Here is a 6,699-nt window from a genome sequence, read left to right on the forward strand (position 1 = left end):
GGGAGCCGGAAGATGGCTCCCGCAGTGGGAGCTGCAGGAGCCGATGAGAGTCTGACAGACTCTCATCAGCTGCTGAAACAAACACACAGCTGCCGGCTCCAGCGCCTGTGTGTTTGGCACTGTGTAGCGCTGACCGAACTCCGTCCGGTCAGCGCTACACGCGCGGTGCAGCTGTGTCACAGAGACACAGTCTGCACCGCAGTAAGCCTCTGAAATCTGCATGGTCGCGGCCGCGGCGCCCTTCACTATGTGGCACCTTACGCGGCCGCGTACCATGCGTAACCATAGAACCGGCCCTGGTGGCCGCATTACTAAATGTACACCCGCAGTGACCACAGGCAGACGGAGAATGTGCACCTGCCATAGGGCTGGCGCAGGTGTTGATGGTGAACGCGATGGTGGTGTCTAAGGAATCACCGGTGGTATTACAGCGCGCAGAGACGCTGATAGTGGTTGTCTCAGTCCTTGCACACTCAGGGGCAGGATACTACACCAGGGAAAGGCTGATACCAGCATTTGTATAGTATAGCAGCTGAGATAGGCTGTGTGTATGGTTGGGAAGTTAGAATACAAACCCCACTGGGGCAAGGACTGAATAATACATATTCTCTGTACAGCTCTGCATAATATGATAATATACGTGATCATAATAATAATAATAATAATCTATAGCTATATTTATTTCCTTTAGTACATTGGAAGCCTATGGGATGCAATTATGATAGGGATGATAGGCCCTAAATACACTAAAAACAGGTGTTTTAGCAAAAGATAGGACCTCTCCCTTTTAAAAAACCCTCATCTAGTGATAGCTACAGATTGCTGGATAGCAACAGTTATCGCCGGCAATAACATCCCCATGGCCTATTTAAGAAGGATTTCTGCGAGACATGTTCTGTTGCAGTACTCTTATCACTATCATCCTTCTCATAGTGGTTAAAGCTGAGGATCGGAAGAAGAAAAAATCATATAAGATCTCATCTACTCCAAACTCCCCACGAGGGCACCTAACACTTCAGGGCCGGCTCCAGCTTGATCCGCGCCTGTACGGAAAGGTATCCTGATGCCCCAAATCTCTGAAAAGGGAGATTACCATATTTACCATAAGCCACCACCCCAAATTACACTATTTGGGGGCGTACCCATATTGCACGCCTCCCATTTAACATCAGGCTGGCCCCCAGCTCTCTCCCTGCACTGAATGGATGCCGCACGTATGTGCGCGGCATCCATTGTTGTTCCCAGGGGCTGGCACTGCCACACAGCTGCAGCGGTTGCAGTGGCGGAACTAGAGAGTGGAGGGCCCAGGCGCAAGAATATGTTTTGGGCCCCCTACCCATTCCTGGCACCCTGCACCCCAATATCTAACACAAACCCACAGAAGAAAAACAAGAGTCATTAGTAGCTTGTTGCATTGTTTACTTCCTTTCAAGCATGTGTACAGTACAATATAATATGACCACATACAATTACCAAAAATGTAGAAAAAAAGCTGAAACATATACAATGCCACATATAAATATTAAACATAACATTAAGATCAATAAATAATATATTAAATTTTAGCACAAAGTCTGTTTTCCTTTTTGGCATTTCTCTTACGCATAAACAATTTCAAGAGGGACCCAGGTTTCTGAGGTCTTTGGGATATATCTATCACCTACTGCTATAGGAAACAAAGCAGATTCTACACCCATTTTTTCAGGGGTTTTTGTGAGTGAATACATTCAAATTGTAAAGACAAACTTATTACTGCTCATCCAAAAATCCACAAAAATGAATCTACTTTATATTATGACTTGAAGTTCATCTTCCTTGCTTTTCGGTCAGCAAATTCGTCAATGATCTTATCTAAATCTTTGCCCTCTCATTTTCGATTGATAATATTGCTAATCCTTGAAGTCTTTTTTGTCCCATTGTGCTACGTAGGTCATTTTTTATTATTTAAAGTTTTGAGAATGAACGTTCAGCAGTTGCTACTGTTACTGGGATGGACAGAGACAAGATAATAGCTGTACATACTTCTGGAAAACTATTCTCAGTAATGAGTAACTTTGCCAAATCATCCACTGTAGATAATTTAGACATTTCTGGTTTTAAGCATGCTCTGAAAGCAAGCAATTGCTCTGAGAAAGACCCAGTAAAGTCTTTACTGAAATATTTAATTAGCTGTTCAGCATCCTCATAGAGCTGGTCATCTGTTGCTGTCACAAGTGTGCTTGGTAGCATTGCTTTAAACTTTTTGACAGTGGCATCCAGACTCTTGAAACGATTAGACAGTTGTGCCACAATAATATCCAAACAACCACAGAAAATATTTACTTTAAAGGATCTTTCTGGATCATTTAGCCTTTCATCCTCACATAACTCATCAAATAGTTTTTTTACTCTTATTCTTCTTTTGGATGCAAACTTGGCCTCCACATTCCACTGTTCAGACATCTTTATAGCAATATTTTTAGCTTCTTCAAAATTGTTTCTAAACAGTGTCAGTGACTCTATTGCATTACAAATGAGCTTTGCAGCATTTTCTAAGTGTGTTTGTTTGCACTGTAGGCATTTAGAAACAGAATTGACTATTTCAACAATCTTTTTTTGAAGTACTATCTGTACTACAAACTCAAAACATCCTAACATTTTTTTCAAAGCAGCAGCTTAATTACATTCATCTTTATTCTTGCTGAGAAGAATCATTTTTGTAAGTGCTTTCATTATGTCCATATACCGGAATCTCAAAGCAGTAAGAGAATCAGGACCTCATTCAGAGTCGGTCGAAGCGACCGCACGGTCGTACGGAAAAAGGGGCCGGATATTCAAATGAATCCCTCGCAAGTTGCGTCCCTAAGTTCGGATCGGCAGTGCCAGATTAAGGTCCATATGGGCCTGGAGCAGAAATTTATGAAGGGCCTATTGTGTGACTGCGGGGGGGGGGTGACCGGCGCTGCGGTGGTGGAGACTATTCATGTGGCGGTGTGACCAGGTCTGTGTGTATGTGGTCTGCATAGGCTAGTTGCATGAAAAGGAATCGGTATGAATCACCGCCGTACCTAAACCCGGTGGATGAATAACCGATGCCGGAAGGCCGGCAGCTGAAGATCCCGACAGGGGAGGTAAGTAGGCTATCCCTGCCCCTCGCCCCTCCTAACCCTCCCTTAGGGTGCCCAACCCTAACCTCCCCACCCCGCACCCTAAACCTAACCCTCCCGGGGGGGGGGGCACCTAAGCCTAACCTCCCCCCCGGTGGTGCCTGACCCTGACCCCCCTAGCCTAATCCTAACCCTCCCTAACCCTAAATCCCCCCGGGAGTCACTAATCCTAACTCTCCCCCCCCTGCGGCTAAGCGCTCACGACGCCCGGCTTACCTACGATCGGTATGCCGGGTGTCGGAATTTCGGCGTGGTGCTGATGATAAGCGTCAGTATTTAAACGTCTATCATTAGTCCCATGCCAGGATTTAACAGTCGGGAAGCTGGCGGTCGGCATTTTGACCGCCGGCTTCCTAACTACATCCCCTTGAAAGGCATAGCTAGCGCCTACCTTTAGCCAGTTTTCTTTATAGTGCAGCTATAACAAATTAACAAATAAAAATGTTTTTTGCGAACTTGTCTGCCTTTCTTGAGTGCTAGAATAGTGTAGATCAGTGGTTCTCAAACTCGGTCCTAAGGACGCCACACAGGTCACGTTTTGCAGGTCACCCAGCAGGTGCACAGGTGTGTTCATTACTCACATATTCATTTGACACATTTTAAAAGATCCACATGTGGAGCTGATTATTTCCCTTGTGATTCTCTGAGGAGACCTGGAAAACATGCACTGTTTGGGGTCCTGAGGACCGAGTTTGAGAACCTATGGTTTAGATTAATAAAAAAGAAAAATATCTAAAATTGTTCACTGTTTATTGCCATATTTCTAGAAGTGTTTATCACACATCACTAGCCACTGAAGCAAATGATAAATGAACTGCTTTCTTAGCTGTAGCCTTTTTCAAAAAATTAATAGCTGCAATGGCAATACTGGTCTAGGGTGTTAAGGGTGAACTTACTGCTTTGCAGATGTGAATACATGAAGTACCCTCCCTTGGAGCACCACTATTATATTAAATAGCCCACCGTCAGGTGAGTCTCCAGCTGGTCGTCTTCTAATAAGGACGAAACCTGAAACCAGTTATATCTCCAAACACACATTTCTGTCACCTTCCAAGGAAAAAGACAGTCTGAGACATGCATGTAGGCATATATTACATTGGCTGTGCATCCACTTTACAAGTAACAATCTGTAGCACTAATGTGGGGGTTCGTGCATCTGCAAGATGAAACCCATACCGTTCATTGAATTTATGCCACCCTCCGTGACTGTCATCATTAGTATCAGCACTTGCACCAGACCATGCTGGATGCAAGAGATGCATCAGTAACAGGCGTACTAGACCTGTACATATGACAGATTCGCATAGCGCTTTAGATATATGTCCACAACACGCCCATGAAACTCCCACAAGTGAGGTTGGTTACATGTGCTTACATTGTCACTTCCAAGTTCCCGGCCAAAAATGCCTTATTTCAAGGAAAGACAGATCTGGAAATGTTTTGTCTGACTAATGCCGCATATCCACTAGACGATATATTGGGCGTTTTGAACGATAATGATATCGTTATCGTTCATCATCCGCAATATCGTCCAGTGGACATGCCGTCAACTACCAGCGCTGTCAACAACCAGCGATGCGCGCTCCTGTTGGTCGTTGACGAGGTCACCCATCGCCGAACCTGCTGTCCAGCCAGACGATATCGTCAGGTTGTGCAGGTTCGGGGATGATGGAGGGTTCTGGCACTGAACGATTTAGTTAATGATATCGTTCAGTGTGTGTGCTCAATGTCGTTAACGACATTGAGCACACCACTGTCGTTGACCCACTAAACGTTATCGCTCATGGAGCAAATCATTTAATGTATACATGGCATAAGAATAATACAGAGATACGAAGAAAAACCTTCCATTTACATCTGCACATGTGCTGCGAGCAAACACTCGCCATCTATGCCCTTGAACAGAGGGCCTGATTCAGACCCGGTCGCAAGCGCTGAGCGCTCGCAACCGGGTCGACGGTGGCGCAGAGGGCATGCGCACGACGGAGCCGGCTCCATCGTGCGCATGCGCGAGACCCGGATAGCGACTGGCAATCCGTCGCTCCGGGTCTCGCACCAAAGGGGGCGCGCTGTCGATGTTGAGTGACAGCACGCCCCCTTTGGTGGGCGGGTTGGGGATTGGCTGTCCAGATGGAGGCGTTCCCATGGGAACGCCTACCGTTTGGGGCCGGCCCCACTGACATCACAAGTGATGTCAGTGGAGAAATTCCGGCTCTGTTAGAGCCGAAATCTCTCTGGGGCTTGCGGCAACGAGACCCTACCACAAGGGTCACGTCGCAAGCCCGATGGCCGCGATGGTCAAGACCATCGCGACCATCATCATGGCCGCTCGCTATAGCTGTGAGTGGTCACCCACAGCTGTGCGAGTGGCCAGGAGGCCGTTCTTTAAAAAAAAAAGACCGGCCCTGATTCAGAGCGAGCGACTGAATCAGGCCCAGAGATCCGTCTGCTCAGAATCAGGCCCATTATGTGTATGGATGGATGGATTGCTGATGCGAACGGTACTCCATAGTTCAAAAGGGTTTGATATATTAATTAGACAGTTACAATGTTGACAATCATCATGTAAATGATGTTGACATTGATCATGTTGACATTCAGCTAGTTGACATGGATGTTATGTCGACATTGTAACAATGTCAACATGCAGGTTTTCTTCTCCTGTCCCTAACCCCAACCCTGCTGGAAAATGTCACCTCATGACAAAATCAACAATGTCTATATTCTGATGTTGACTTTTTGCAGGCATCAATATTAATGAGGTTATCAATGCTGTTGACATTGTAAATGTTGGCCACCAACATTGCTTTATTTCTGGTACTCTACCTACATTGGACTACTGGAGCGTCCATCTTTTTTAAATATATATCTTAAATGAATAAATATATCCGAGCCGGACAGAGTAGCAGATAAAGAGAGGTTATACATTCACATACACACACGCATATGTATATATATATATATGTGTGTATATATAAATATATGTAGATATATCTTGAGAGAGAGAGAGATAGGTACATAGATATATCTTTAGAGAGAGTGGGACATGCATACAGCCCAGGTTAAGATTACAACAGAACAGTGTCAGACATTACACCAACCTGTTGATTTATGTGACAGGACACATGACACATGTGTCCTGTGTCTTGGTGTCCCTCAGCCTGCTATTTTCACCAGTAGCTCAGCCTGCGCGGCTCCACTTTTATCATAATTTTAGTGCCCACCTCTGGCTACCATCGGTTGCCAAGGGAGAGAGAGGTGGACAGGGAGTGGGCGGGGCTTTGGACGGCACGGGTGGGCGGGGCTTCATACTGCCGTGGGTGGGCGGGGCTTCAGCTAATGTGGTTTAATAGACGGACTTGGGACTTTCGGGTGGTGAATGGACAGATCTAAGGACAGCCAGGGTTGGAGATTTGAATGGGCGTGGCTAAAGAGTGGGTGGGGCTTTGCAATGCCACCGGGGGAAACAGGAAAAAAAAAAAAAAACATTTTCTAGAGATTATACTACACTGGTTCACGTGGGCCTCTTTCCATTGGGGGCCTGGAGCTGTAG

The 6,699-nt window shown here is 45.9% G+C and overlaps 1 pseudogene; it reads right to left on the reverse strand.

Moving 5' to 3' along the window:
- Positions 1-1,792: 1,792 nt before the first annotated feature.
- On the reverse strand, positions 1,793-2,637 carry LOC148508480 (zinc finger MYM-type protein 1-like; annotated as a pseudogene).
- Positions 2,638-6,699: the final 4,062 nt, after the last annotated feature.

The sequence above is a fragment of the Taudactylus pleione genome, unplaced genomic scaffold (genome assembly GCF_031769625.1).
Source record: "Taudactylus pleione unplaced genomic scaffold, aTauple2 ptg000366l, whole genome shotgun sequence".
In the NCBI taxonomy this organism is placed as follows: domain Eukaryota; kingdom Metazoa; phylum Chordata; class Amphibia; order Anura; family Myobatrachidae; genus Taudactylus; species Taudactylus pleione.